This window comes from Pteropus medius, unplaced genomic scaffold, assembly GCF_902729225.1.
Source record: "Pteropus medius unplaced genomic scaffold, Ma_sr-lr_union100, whole genome shotgun sequence".
Classification (NCBI taxonomy): Eukaryota; Metazoa; Chordata; class Mammalia; order Chiroptera; family Pteropodidae; genus Pteropus; species Pteropus medius.
In genome coordinates this window covers 17,294,315-17,310,310 of record NW_024352785.1, presented here as the reverse complement: position 1 = coordinate 17,310,310, position 15,996 = coordinate 17,294,315, and the positions used below count along the sequence as shown (strand labels likewise).

Sequence of the window (15,996 nt, the reverse complement as noted above, 5' to 3'; positions counted from 1 at the left end):
GTGCATAGCCTTCTCTGTTCTTCTTCTTGTTCACACCTACCCTACATCACTACTCTTACACATTTTTTTATTGTCAGCAGTATCATATTTTTCTAGCACATTGTTGTAAGCTTTGATTCTCCCTGAAGCATGTCGAGTTTGAAGTCAGCAGTTTTCTGACCATAATCAGACATTTAATTAATATTGTTGTAAAAAGTGCTTTCCTGTTGAATAAAGACTAAGCATGTCAGTGTCTTCACTGAAGAAGGGTATGCATACAGAATTGCCTTCCTCTACATCTGATCTTTCACTCGAGGCCATCATGTTACTTCCTCAATATGTTTTCTAGTCCTTAGCTTTTAATATTGACTTGTCAGTGAACCCGCCCTATGAGACTATAACCTACTTAATGGGAAAGTATAGGAGGTTTAGATACTCCATCGTATTTCTGGATTTTTCTCTTTTGGCATATAGATTTTAATTGTCACAAGTTGCTTCAGAAAGGTTTAAAAGAATTAATAATTCCTGTTAAGCTCTTGTCTCTTCCCAGTCCTTTTCTTCATGGTTTGGTGAATAGCTTAAGAATAGATGAAGAATGTGTTTCAATAGAAAACAGTATTTTTGGTACAATAACTTGTGCTTTATGTCATATTATAGTGGTGAGTATAAATTTATCTTTGAACCATGTTTTATTAACTTTTTCCCCCATAGAGTTACATCAAAAGAATCTATAAATAAATGATATGCTCAGCCTGCTAGTTCTTACATGCATACCAATTACTTCTATTGGTTTCAAAACACGTAGTCAGTACTTTAAACAACCATGATAATATCACAAACTAAAATATTCAACATCTCCATCTCAGTATGCTGTCACCATGCAGATAACAATTAGAATTGGCAATCAGTTTCACTGCTGGCAAGTTGAGTGGCACGATGCATTTTATATCCATGCTTATGTCAAACTCAATTAACATTCTAACACAGTATATTTCAAAGACACTGACCTAATCTCAGAGAACAATGCATTTATTTATTTCATATTAAAAGCTCTCACATTTTATGAAAGGTTCTCGAAGCAAAGATATTTATTGCCACAATAATATTTAAGCTTGAGCTTCTGGAGAAATGCAAAAAAAATACACTTAGTTTAAAATTCCTACTGTAAGTGATGCATGTTATTAGCGTGGAAGAAGAATCTCACATGATAAATGTTTAGAATTTTTAAATTATATGAAGATTCTATCTCCTTATAAATAACACATTTTGAATAATCCTGAGATATGTGATTGTTTTTGGTATACTCTCAAAAAGAATACTTAAAATAAAATTGCATAAGGGTGAAATTTTCAGTTATGTGTATATGGATTTATATACTTATTAATTTATGTGCCAGTTTCATCTGCAATTATTAATGCACAAACCAATTAACAGTATAGAATTTATATATGAAATGAAAAACTACATAATGTTATATGTGTACATACATATGTGTATGTATTAAACATTGCTTTCTTCATTAACAACATAGTAACAGTTCAGAATAAGCTACCAAGCGACAGATTAGCCACTTAATCAGAATAATGGGTAAATAATCAGAAAATTAAGAAATCAGGAGTTTTTCAGGGAAAACCACTAAATATAACTATTCCAACCTGAAGTTTATATTAAGTATCAACTGTTAAAACTGTGGAAAGGCTTTGCCAACTTCATGGCAGAACATCTGGATAAAAAAAAATGAATGGTGCTGTTAAATTATCCATCTGTTTTGTCTACACAGTATGAACAGTCATATACTCAAAAACTCTGGGCTGGTTAGCACAGTAGAGACAAAACATCCTAATATTTAAAGTTATTTCAGAGTTAACATCTGGATAGTGGATTCTTTACATCTGTATGTTTGCAAGTTGCACAGACACAGCTCTGATACACAAGATTACCATTACATTTCTCTTAAAAATTTTGCCACTCATAGTTCATTTGACATTATCTTCTTTTAATCATATCTACTGAAAGCACACAGTGTGAAAAAACATATCGATGAAAAGCCAGAGAGATGAACCAAAATCTCAATAAATTTCATTGAACATTTATAAAAAGGAAATGAAAAACACAATACTACATGTAAGGATAACATTTTGCTTCAAACTTATTTCCCTAATTGAATTAGTATTTCGAACCCAGCAAAATAACAGCCATAATTCTCTTTTGGGGATGTAAACATTTCAATGCCATTTGAGCATGTGTAGAAAGAATGTTTTTAGAAGAGGTCGAAGACAGAGTTTCTTGAATATCCTTTATTTATTTCAAGCTCTTGATGCTCTGCGAGCATTTATTTTATCATCCTTAGAAGTTAGCCTAAGGAATCTAACTTCACAAAGTAGGAGAATATAATCTAATTAGTGACAATAGGTTGATAATATGGCAACCTGCAGGGGAAAAGAAACTCTCAGAAATGATTTTCCCTGCATTTTTGTTTGTTTGTTTTTTTCTTACAAAGTATGGCTACATTAAACTAAATTATTTTTTAAAGATTAATTACTAGACAAGAAAAACTTTGATGTGCTTTCTTTATGTGCCTTATACAAAAGCCTATTCTCTGTAGAGAAACTATATTTAAAATTTAATACGAGAAAAAAAATTCTTTATAATCCACTACTCTTGCCCAGAAGAAAAAATATCTCTTTTATTTCTTGTTCAGTAGTGACATTTCTGATGAAAGCATTTGTTTCAGCCAATTTATTTGTGTAGCAAGCTTGATTTTATGTAGCATCACATGGCTCAGTTCAATTGACATCTTTTTTGGTGTGAGCAGGCACATCTCTAGAACAAAACTACAATTCAACTTGGGAACTTAATGCCAGTGTCTTCCACTATGCATTTAAAACAAAGAATATCCAAGACACACTGCTCAAAATATTAGCATGAACTCAATATAAATCCAAAGCTGTTCACCTGGCAGAAAAGTAGCACAACTCTGTACTGAACTCACTCTAGCAGAATATTTTATAGTTGAAATTGCCTGGGGTATATTGGGCCACTATATCCATAAAAATAATAATTAAGCTGTGGATATATTCCACAGCTTAGCACCTGAACTAAGCTCAGAGCATTGATTAATATTTATATTTATATGACTTGTTTCTGTTGTTGAGTAAGGTACCTATAGGCCATCCATCATCTTTCATTTCTATTTTACTTTTACCACTACCTCCATTAAAAGGGAATCAAGAAAGTAATGGAGTTTCTTTTCTAATAAAACAATAGGAAAGCCTATCTCCTGAATGTGATTTTCAGATTGAAATCTTCTAGGTTTAGTTGCCTTTAAAACAAAAACAAACAAACAAACAAAAACAAACTGATGAGTTGTAGTCATGCTGACTAATTCCCTGTATAGCATGATGGAAGTAGGATATGAATAACATATCTACAGTTTGTTTTTTAAGCAGTGCTCTCAACTTCACCTCCCATGAACCCAGGGAATTCCTCACCCTAGCAGAACCGATGGCGACTTCCCATAGGCACAAAGACGACCTAGGGCTGGAAGCTGCCTTTCCCAGACAACTCCTATAAGTAGCTGTGATGTAAACTCAGACTGCCTGGCACCCTCATACTCTGTTTTTACCCACATTCGCAGTACCTTTCCCATTCCCACCCTGTAAAATGGAGAACAACTGGAACAACTATTCATTGTGTGTCCAGCAGATTGTCCAGTCTAGGGCTCTCAGATTAAGAGAGCCTTCATCATCCTTGCTTTAAAAATTTTTCCAATAATCCATGCTATACAACCTGGTGGAATTTTTTACAAGTTCTGCAACATGACATATGACGATTATAAAGAAAACCATCTTACCTGATAAGTAATCTGCAAGTCCACACTCAGACCAAGTGCAGACACAAGGCAGGAGGGAAAAGCAGGGGAGCTTCCACGTCATTTCTGAGAGGTAAGAATTTCAGCTGAAATGTAGGCTGGCTTATCTGCAATGCTGATGTCTGATGCTTGTCAAGAAGAGGCTAGAAGTTGCCAGCAGGAGCTCCAGAGGGAATTGGGGAGAATCAAGAAGCCAAATAATTAACTCAGACAAGAGCCTGGGATAGGAAGTCTACAAAACTAAACAAGATAATTAGAGAATAAGAACCAGGTAGCAAGAATGTTCAGGAGCAAGAAATTCCAAATCATCTAGAAAGCCAGTCCTAAAAACAAAATATCTTTAAAAGCAACAAAAACAAAGTAAAGCATAAATGGCCAGATAAAGAACTCGCCAAGGTCTTGGGAGAGAAGCAGGCATCACTGGCAACTTATTGGCTGTTCGGTATAAAAGCAATAATTTGTCAGATTCCTGCATCTACTATCTAAAACTAGTTCACCTATTTATTTCAATCTTTAAGAAATTTACAGAGGGAAAAATAGAAGAAATCTTTCAAGGTAGAGTGGCCATAAGCCCCAGTTTGGGTGGGACAGTCTTAGATTTTATATTTGTCCTGATATAATCACGAACAGTATCTCCTTTCATTCTAAAAAAGAAACCTGGTTTCAATGGCAAACTTTATGGTCAGCCTAGGCAGAGAGCTCCAATTGAGGAAAAAAGAGGAAGGAAATAAGGAGATGGTCATCATCCATTTATTCAATACATACAATTGATCATTTACTCTGTGCCAGGCTCTGGTGATACGGCTGTAAATTAGATAGCCATAACTGTTCTCCTTACAGAGTCAGCCATGGAACAGTGAAAATAAAAATAGCCAAGAGGGAAAGTAAATACCAGATGTAGTCTGATTTAAATTAATTTTATAAAAGACGACAAGGTGGCAATTAGAGACTGATATCAGAAAATAACACAAATATTCCAAAAGCATGAAACTACAAAATCAAAAGCTGTAGAAAATAGGGTGCATTATTGATCTTCCAGCCCTGGCTGTGAACAGCACATCCCCTCTTTGCATTTCAGCCCCAGCTTGATAGGTATAAGTTGGTGAAGGTTGCCTTTAATACAAATGGAATTCATTTAATTTGTCAGTCTACCTACAAATATTTATTAGTTTTTACAATACACTGTGCCATTTGGACATGCAACCAATAAGCAGACTTTATCCTCATAGAGCTGAATTAGTAGAGTTCTTAGTAGTCAGAATTATCCCAAATACTTACAGACTAGCATTACTGAATACCTAAAAATCAAACTAAGCATATGTATTTTTGAAAATAGTTTATATTTAAAAAATTTTAAAGGAATTGGTACATGAAAAAAATAAAACTATAACTTTTTAAGGCATCCTTTACTTGTTTTATATATTACTCCTATCTGTATTTTAAGAACACATGGTATCTCAGGGCTTGGAGGGGCAAGTATTTTTCTACCTAAGTATCTTTATCCAGCCCCAGGAACTGACATCTTGGCCCAAACTTCCTTCACCGGGATTTCCTACCTCTCTGTTTATTCATTCTGTTCGGCCTTCTGCCACTTAGGACAGCACCGATTGCACCTTTATCTCCTACCCAGTTGCTGGCCTCTAAAAGATCAAGGAAGGGCCAGTGAGGCCTTCATAACTATGCTAGCACTATTGCTGCCCCCAGTCACCGCCACCTCCTGCTATCATTAATGGCGTCTCAGCTGATCTCACCAACTTCTACCTGCACACCACCCGCCTTTACTTTTGAAATGTAAACCAGATAGCCACGGTCTTGAGGATCTCCTGAAACTGAGGTAAAGCTTATTATTGCTTACTACCATTACTAAATACTATTATTAAAAAAAAGAAAAAAAAATCTACGTGTAACTCTATTTCCTTCCAAAAAGGGGAAATTATTCTTTAGGTTAACCTGAGTACATAAATATATGGTAAACTCCAGTTGGTATAAGAGAAAAAAATTATATACATATAAAACGAGAAAAAGAATTTTAAATCAAACAACTGATTGACTTCTACAAGATCTCTTGAAACCAAACTCTTAAAACCAATTAGTTCCTTTTGATTGATTAATCACTAATCAGGCTCCCGATCTTAATTTTCTTTCCCCAATGGGAGAGTACTTGATGGGTTGACTCAAGTACTCCAAACTACTTAGTAGTTAGAATTCCCAGTGTAAGTTATCACCAGCCTGGTGAGAGTGCCTTAGGATGGTACCTATTGTGCCTCCCTTCTCTGAAGACTGAAGATGAATCCCCTGAGCCAGCCAGTCACGAGCAGAAGTGCAGAAGTACCTTGCTTCTCTGCTAGGGCACCACAACATTTAGGAATGCGAAAAGTTGCCATGTCATTCAGAGCCAAAGAATACTAGTAGTTGATTAAGATGACTCATCTCAGAACCATAGCTGACACCCACATGAGAGTAAAAATTGGTTAAAACAAAAGGAGAAAAAGATTCGAATTCCTCAGAGGTAAGGACCAGCTTATATTCATTCATCTCTGTATCTCTACAGTCTAGCATAACTTTTCAAAACTAGAGTAATTTATTTTCTATCTACAGGATTTTGGTCATATTCTACTATTAATGGTATTTTTCTTTAAATAATATTAAATTAAATCACTTTTAGCCAAAGTCTGTGAATGCCTCCAGAACTTTTCTATATGTACATGCATAGATTATATCTATAAAATCATTATAATAAAATCGTCACACATATAACCTGTGAAACACACAACCACATTTAAGAAACATTGATTTCTCTCAGTGCCTGGAAAGCAAAGGGTAAAAGCTGCCAAATGAAGGGCCGATGTAATAGCCTAGCCTCATACCTCAGGCACCAGCCAGCCAACCCTGACCTCTTTTCCTCTGAACCTGGGACTCACCTGAGTCCCTCTGAGAACAATGCTGCAGGTAACTGCTTTGAATAATCACAATAGCCAAGAGATAAAACCTACTTGCCATCCCGACTTTAGCAATTCTCTAATAGGAAAGAGTTTTTAAAGTTTTCATTGAGTGCTTTATGTGAAGTCATACTCTTGACCCATCAACAGTAATTTGAGGCTATTTTCAGGAGCAGTGATGTATTTTACTGGTCATTATAACCTCTGTCTGAAGAATGCATTTGCAAGATAGTTGGCTCAAGTTAGAGATGTTAGCAAGTGACCACACCTTGAGATTTGTCTCCATCATATCTGGAAGCTTAGCTGTGAACAGACACAGAGCATTTGGGTCTGAAATTGGGTGGTTTTTGTTTTATGAGTTTGTTTGTACATTTGGATTAAAAAACTGAGGGAGATTTTGTTTCTTGCAAAAACCTGCTTTTAATTTTATCAACCTGAGCTGAAAATATATCCATGACACTGGTACTAGATAGATTGGGTAGGACAGGGTAGAGATTAGAGTAGCCACTCATCAAGTTATCATTGCTGATATCATATGCCTTATCAGGTCCTCCAATGCCATTTCCTTTTTTTTTTATTCTGTCTTTATTGAAATGTAACAGATAATTAGTTGCATGTATTTACATTGTACAATTCAATGAGTTTTTTAAATTATAGTTGGCATTCAATAATATACCAGTTTCAGTTGTGTAGCATAGTGATCAGAGATCCACATAACTCGCAAAGCAATCACCCCATTAAATCTAGCACACATCTTTCTCCTTACATATTTATTACAACATTATTAACCATCTTCCCCATGCTATTCTCTACATCTCCTTGTCTATTCTGCAACTATCCATTTGTACCTCTTAATCCCTTTGCCTTTTTTTGTCTCCCCAACCCCGCTCCCATCTAGTATCCCTCAAAATATTCTCTGTATCTATTTTATTTCCTCTTTCGGCGTTGTTGTTGATTTTGTTCTTTAGAGTCCACATGTTTATGAAATCATGTGATTTTTGTCTTTGCCTATCTGACCCATTTCATTCAGCGCAATACCCTCTAGGTCCATCAAGGCAATATCTTTTTCCATCCCCTTCCTTTTAGTCTGTGTGTATCTTTTAATCTGAAGTGAGTCTCTTTCAGGAAGCATATGTAGGGGTCTTGTTTTCTTATCCATTCAGCCACTCTATTCTGGAACACTTAATTCTTTTCCATTCGAGGTACTTGTTGATAGGAATATATTTATTACCATTTTTTATTCCTGTTTTTGATACATGTTTTTTCTTCTTAAATAAGTCCCTCTGACATTTCCTGTAATACTGGCTTGGTGGTGATAAATTCCTTTAGCTTATTTTTGTCTGAGAAGCTCTTTATCTGTCCTGCGATTCTAAATTATAGCTTTGCTGGATAAATTATTCTTGGTTGTAGATCCTGGGTCTTCATCCTGTCGAATATTTTGTGCCAAACCCTTCTGTCCTGCATAGTTTCTTTTGGGAAACCAGCTGCCAGTCTTATGGGTGCTCCCTTGTAGGTAACTAACTGCTTTTTTCTTGCTGCTTTTAAGATTCTCTCTTTGTATTTAACTTTGGCATTTTAATTATGATATGTCTTGGTGTGGGCCTCTTTGGGTTCCTGATTTTGGGGACTCTCTGAGCTTCATGGGATTTTGTGTCTATTTCCTTCACCAGGTTAGGGAAGTTTTCCATCACTATTTCTTCAAATAGCTCCTCAATGTCTTGTTATCCTTCAGGTACCCCTATGACACAAATATTTTTACATTTAACAGTGTCTCATAGATTTCTTAAATTATTATTAAAGACTTGGCTTCTTTTTTCTTGCCATTCTGATTGACTGTTCTTGTTCTTGGCTTTGCCATCATCTATATAGGTCATTTGATCTTCTTCTTTATTCACTTTGTTTATTCCATTTAACATACTTATCGTCTCAGATAATGTGTTCTTCATTTCTGACTAGTTCCCATTTATAATTTCCATTTCCAGTTTTATGTTTTTAATCTCTTTGTTAAAGTTCTCACTGAATTCATCTACACTTCCCATAAGTTCATTGAGCACCTTTATAACCAGTGTTTTGAACTCTGTATCTTTTAGGTTACTTGACTCCATTATTCCTGGATCACTGTTCTGTTCTCTCATATGGTCTCTGCTTCTTTATCTTCTCATTTTGGCTGCCTTTCTATGTTTGTTTCTGTGTACTAAGCAAAGCTCTTAAGTCTCCTGGTCTTATTAATGCGGCTTTGTGTGCGTTAGGTGTCCAGTGGCACAGTCCTAAGAGGGGTTAAGCTGCAGGCCAAATTAGGCCCCAGCCTGTGCCCCTCCATGCTACCCATTAAGATTCTGCAAGCAATCCACAGGTGCTGTGCTTAACCAAGGCCAGCTGCCACCAGTGTGAGTCTAGGTGCTGCTCAGCATGGGGCACCTGATGAAACGAGGACACACCTGGATGTGGCTTGGGTGGGGCCGTGAGGTGGGATAGGTGGAGTTTCAGGGAACCCTCTGGGTGGAGCAACCTCTGTTATCCAGTTTGATGACGTCTCCACTATGGCAGTGCTGAGTCCATGCACTGGCTGGGGGAGGGCCCAACAGAGGAACAATGGATATCGCCGGCACTTCTGTACAGAGTGAGTCTCATCTTATCCCTCACTCCAACAACTCAGCGTCCCCCTGTAAGTCCTTGGTACCCCCTGAGCAGCTGAATGGGCGCTGGTGCTTAGAGCGAGCAGTTTCATCACCATGAAAGTCTGCTCGCAGACACGGCGGCTTTAAGCTATGTGTGCAGCTGCCAGTCGCCGCTGCTGTAGCCTCTGTCCCACTCAGCCGCTCAGGACCCAGCAGCCCTGCGTCTTAGCTCTGTCCTACCTTCTGCCATTGCAGGGTGATTTCTTAGATTTCTTCCTAGATGTATGGCTTATTCCCAGGTGATTTTCCTTGCTGTTTGCTTCTTGTTTCTGTCACAACTTTGATTTGGTCACCAGAGGGATGAACAGAGCCTGTATCATCTACACCATTTACTTTTCCTCTCCCTCCAATGCCATTTCCTTATACAGAGAAGAGGTTATTTGAAGGATTATTCCCATTTGTGAAATTCCCATTTCACAAAGAGGCTGTCAATTTATCAGTCTCATAGGGATGTTGTTTGACTAATAATGCCACAGAAGAATATTTAAAAATCTTTTTTGACTTTAATACTTTATCGAAGCTGTTTTACAACCAAATATTTTAAAAAGGACAATTCTGTCTCTTCAAGAATGCAAACATTTGCTTTAAATAGGAATTCTTAAGCTGCGAAGTGAACAGTAAAAAATAGAATTGAGCTAGAAATGAACATGACTAGGCGCAATATTCAGTGTGTACATCAGATTAATTTTGCATAAGAAATGAACTTCTTCGGCTTACTTTTTAATTAGCTTAAGCAAGTGCATTCAGGAGCCAATAACACAGACTAACAGGAACCAAATTACTGAAAGGGTTCCGAGCCCAGGCACTAAATCACAGGCCTTGAGCTGATCTCATCATTAACACTGAACCAAAGCACTGCATCAAATGCTGCAGAAACACCTTTGCCGAAGAGGGGATGGGGAACATGACAATCATTATACCCAGGCACTCACATCTCGGGGACAACAAAGCTTTTCTGAGCATTGGGAAGCCTGTTACATCAACGTGCTAAGCAGTTAATGTCCTGTCAGCGCATCTGTGTTTACTACCATCAGATACTCCCAGCTGTTCACATTGACTCTATTTGATGGTCATTCTGGGACCTGCCTGTTGTTGAGAAGCATGTTATTAGAAAAGTAAATTCCTTACTGAAGATTGATCAAGGAGGGATGTAAACTACAGGATGCTGGAGTTGGTTCATAAAGTTGAGGACATAGATGTCTACTGGCCATTACAGAAGGTGAATTTATTTAGGACTCTTGATCACAGCTTTTAGGAGTCTCTTATTGCTTTGGTTTCAATTATGCTTGAACATTATTCCTTTTGTCATGTTCTCTTAAGGCACCTCAAGCAGATATAAACCATTCCTTTCCCGTGGGGACTGGAAGCAGGCAAGTGCATTGTTTCTACGCAGACAAGGAAAAAAGAGCCAATGAGATGCCAAGAACAATCTCTTAATCAGTTAACTACTGAGGCCAGGTGCTACAGATTTAAAAGAGAAAAGGTAACGTGTTTGCGTGGGGCATTTTTAGTTTGCTTTTTCAGCCCCTCTCAGCCTTTCAAGTATCCTGAGTCCTTTGGCTTCCCCTTGGGCTCAGCCCGTGGGGGTCCCTGGCAAGAGGGACAAGGAAGGTAAGAGATACTCCCTCCCTCTGGCCTGTTCACCTCTAAGTGGTATCATTGAAAGGTCACAGAGCAGAAGCTCCAGAACTCTCTTCTGACTTTCTTTGAGAGAGAGTGATTATAGCCTCTCTGCTACAGTTTCGGAGTGCTGTACCATCTCCTGTGGTGACCTTTCTTCCTCTAGGAAACCATCCTTGAACTATCTTAATTTGAGGGCAATATCCCTTCCCAAATGAGCTTACAGATTCTCTGGTGGAAAAAACTAATACTACATAAACAATGAGAGAACAGATCAAGACCTGGGTTATTTTACAAGTGAGTAGCACACCTGAACCTACACAAATCTTGATACTTCACCGGGGGATTAGGCCATTTTCTCCTAATTCTCTCTCTCTTCCCAGTATACTTATAAGATAGGAAAAAAGGGGGAAAAAACCTGGAAGTCAGCATCAGCCTTAAGAGTTGGAGGTGGTTTTATGCAAACTTTTCCCATCAACCCAAAGAGTTTTCCATTTCATCTCCATTTTTGCTCTTTGCACATGCAGTCCTTCCCCAGCCAGCCTAACATGAATATTTTGTCTGGCAAGTCTTCAGAACAAGATGTACCATCTGATATGACCCAAATGGTCTGGTCTGTGCAGAAACTGTATACTATTTTATAGTTAAACTCTGAAATATTTAAGCTTAGGCTCTTCTATTACTGCTTAAAACAGTAGTTGGCCATTTTGGTGAGCTCAAGTATTGGTTAGAAGAGTTGGTTAAAGCAATTTATGTTAAAGCATAAATGTGAAAATATCACACAAAATGAGAGCAACCAACTACTTTCCTACTTACTTCACTGTTTTCTACTCATGCAGTCATATCTGGTGGCTTATCATCAGGGGATAGGATTTAGTTTCCGTCATTAACCAAAGTGAAATTTAAAAAGTGGTGTGAAGAGGGAAATGCTTGGTGGTGGTGGTTGTTGCCTTCTCCATAAAACTTTCATTGTTCTAGGATGTAGGATTTGTATCTTTCCTGGAGTGACATAGCAAAGCCAGATGGCTCAGAATCCTCAGGAAGCTCCCACTGGGTTAAAAGAAGAACTCGTCTCTGCTCTGTGCTGCCCTTATTATTGGTTATGGACCACCTTCGTGGAACTACTCAAGGTCTCCACAGGTACAGCAATTTCTTTTTTGGCAACTTTATTGTCAGACAACCTGCCTTCTGGTTATGTTGTTATCACTGTAGTCAATTGATGTTTCTGACATTGTTCTTGGCAAGCTCAGTTTTCCAGGGCACTGCTTGGGAAGAAAATATGAAAAAACTGGCACTGTTTTATGTACTTTTCCCTCTTGTGTGTTATATTTCACAAAAATAGAGGTGGAAAAATTATACTTTTAAAAAACGGCACAGCTGAATAAGGAAAAGGAACGACGTCAATCTGTGTAAATCTGTCATTGCCAGACTTTCCCATGAGAAAGAGTCCTGAGGTGTGTGGAGTTTTAGCAGACAGTTTGAAATTATTTAGTTCACTTTTCTTTTAATCATATATAGCAGAGTCACCAAATTTAGTTCACTTTTCTTTTAATTATATATAGCAGATTCACCAAATTTAACTCATATCAAAACTCAGATATGCAAAGAAACCTTGAATGCTTTATTTTTTAAACTAATCGAGCTTTCAACCCTACACACTCTTCCCACTCCCCCTCTACCTGACAACTCCCCATCTCCTACCTAATGTTCAACAAGAAAGAACTTGCTAAATGTCCAATCCTGCTTAAAGTCTAATCAGTTCTGATAATTTAAACATTTACAGGGTTTAGTCTTTTACGTAAGCATATTTTTCTCTGAGAAAGCTCCCATCCCTATTTCTTTCCTTGTGATGTTGTCTATACACATTGGTTGAAAGAGGTGGCTTATGAGACTTTCCAGGACTGGAGCAGGTTAGGGTCCTTCTATCCAAATGTCTGCCTCTTAGCCATCCGTGTGCCGCTTGCTCTGAAGATGTTCACAGCTAAATTCTGTGGATGGGGTAGTTTGTGATCTTATTTAGTTCAGTCAGGGCTATTAGCATGCTCTGATGAGTTTAACCTTATTTGGAGTTGTGCTGTTTCTACAGACTTCTGTGAGAAGTGGCTATAACTTCTATTTGGCCCCACCTTGGTTATCCACTCAGGTGCCCACACCAGAGACCCATCTTACCTCACATCAGCACTTTCTCTAGCCTCTTCTCCAGTCAGACTCTGCTACTACATGTTCTGTCTACATTGCTTAGGAACCAGGAGATGCTTGGGAGTGCTAAATATCCGGAGTTCCCTCCGCCTGGATTTGGTGCATCACCAGGTTGATGTGATATATCCTTTACGGGGGTAGGAAAGTCTCTTCTCAAAGTCACAAATACAGATAAGGGCAAGAAACGATACCCTCAACAGTCTTTACAACATATATAACATGGCTCTTCATCTACAAGATGACACCCAGAGAGAAAAACTCGAGACATTTATGTGGCCATACAACTCTTCTTTCTACCTCCCTCTACATGTCTCCTCACAGAAATTTTGGGGGAGAAAAAGAAGGGGAGACCTTATTTAAAATGCTTACTTATGTTTTTCTTCTTAATTCCTTCTAAGCCCCAATGTCAGAAATATCTTCTCTAGATTCTATGTACTAGTGAGGTTAAGTAATGCTAACTGTTGTAACAACCACTCCAAATGTTGGACACGTAACACAGTGCAGATTTATTCTGAGTCTCCCCACAATGCAGTGTGGACCAGTGGGTGTGTTGGGAACCAAGATTCTCTGATGCATAGGGTTATTTGGGGGCCATGTAGTCTTTCTGTTTTCTGGCTCTACCATCTTTTAGGATATCTGAATTCATTGGGTTCTCTGAATCTGACTATAGCCGAAGGAAAAAAGAATGGTTGGAGGAGTGAACAGCTTTGGGGGCCAGGCCCAGAAATGGTAAACATCATTCCCTTCTCACTCCATTGGCCACTTGTGCAAGAGAGACTGGGAACTAGCATCTTCCTGGGTGTCCAGGAGCGTCCAGGAGCAACATGAGACAGGTGTGATGAACATATAGCAGTGTCACAATCTAGTGATACAATCTATTAATTGAGCCCACCAAAATTGATAGTTGATATTGTAATGGTGGGTTAAGGGGTGGAAGGAAGAGATTAAAAGAATTATAAGTATCTACTCTCAGGCTATGAGCTTTCATGCTAGAGGCTGAAAATTTTTCATTTTAGGTTCCTTTTTTAAAAAAACTGAAAACAATCTCTCCTGAAAATATAGGTGTCTACTGTGAACTAGAGTGATGGTCTTCTATGCAGGCAGGTGGAAAATAATTTTTAAAAAATGTTTAAATTACCCCATTACAATATAATTTGAACAGCTTTAATGGACCTTTCCCAACACAAATATGACTATAAGAATGAACTAAAGCATAGACAAGAGTCATAGAGAAAAGATAAACACTTTGGTCTGGAGACCATTTAGTAAAAGAATATTGAAGATAAATCCTGATCCACACACATAGTGCTGCCTTCACAGACGGACAACCTTGTAATTACACGGAGCCCTTTGCTCACAGGGGCCTCATGCTTGGTTCTGCTGCTACGTGTTGAAACTTTTAATAATTTTTAACATGGGGCTCCACATTTTCATTTTGCACTGGGCCCCGCAGACTATAGCCACTCCTTCCCTCATGTGATCATGCCCAGAAGTAGTGAGACATATGAATAGATGCTAGGTGCCTTCAAACAACACTCTGAGAAGCCCTTAAGATTTAGCAGAAGTTCCTCAGAGGTCTCTGCAGAATGGAGATAGGGAGGAGAGCTAACAGATGCCCTGCTGCCCACTTTTATGCATCACATGACTGGGCTTTTGCATGATATGTCATTTGAGGAATAAAGTCGAGGCTAAACATAAGTAGAAAAACATTAGGATACAAAATTCCTCTCTGCTTTGACAGTATAACAAAAAGCCAACTGTAGTGAGGTAAACAGAGATCTAAAATTTGGTTTCAGAGCATCTGGGTTTATTTTCTAATTCTGCTATTTATTAACTTTGGGCCTTTACACAAGATATAACTTCTCCGAGTATCAGGGGTTTTTTATCTGTTAAATTGAAATAATAGTAAACTTGTTATGATTATTTTAATTGTATAAAATAATAGATATGTGAATACTTTAAAAATAATAAACCCCTATATAAATAAAAGGCATTATAATATTACATAAATAGATTTTAGTTAGGTTTTATTATTTTTAAATATGTCTTTTTAAAATGTAAGATGAATACAAAATTGATATTAACTAAGGGTGTGAAAAAAAAGAAATAGCATATATTTGATTTCACACTTCTTTATTCTTTGCTGATTCTAGGCCTTACGTGACAGGTATTAACAGCATCGTGTTGTCAACTCAGTAGAAATATTAAAATTAAATGAACAAGATATCAGTCAAATGTGGTTTTCCAAAGAGTGCTTAAATAAATAGTATTTAATACTTAAAATGTTGAGAAACATCACTTTTGTTCCCCAGTACTCCAGAGTAACTTAGCAGAATCCTGGAACCCTGCATCACATGTTTCTGAAGAATAGCTACTGCAGAAACGATCTCTGCCAGTGCACTCCTAACTAATTCTAGAGCTTCTGGACCCTCTGTGGCCTTCTAACTTGGTAACTAAAGGAAGACAGACCACGATGCTTTTCTTGGTTTTGGTCCTTGAGCTATAAAAAGACGGCAAAGTCAAAGCCCTACACAAAAGCCCTATGCTAGAGCAGAGGTTCCCTTGTTCCTTTCCAGTAGATCCCATACCAGTTTTTCAACACCTTCCCATCTCAGTCAGTTCTTTTCAAACAGGAGAACAACATAATATGAAGGAATTTAAAGGGAAAAAAAAGATATTCCAAAGAGAAAATAAATTCTAAAGGAAACCA

General features: G+C 37.8%; 1 long non-coding RNA gene across 1 annotated transcript in view; it reads left to right on the top strand.

The window, feature by feature from the left end:
- The window catches only part of LOC120590899 (uncharacterized), a 561,246-nt gene extending 548,474 nt beyond the window's left edge, over positions 1–12,772 (top strand). The window contains exons 7-8 of the long non-coding RNA XR_005649803.1: positions 10,788–10,950; positions 12,066–12,772. This is a non-coding gene — a long non-coding RNA (uncharacterized LOC120590899). The remainder of the gene's footprint in view (positions 1–10,787; positions 10,951–12,065) is intronic.
- Positions 12,773–15,996: the final 3,224 nt, after the last annotated feature.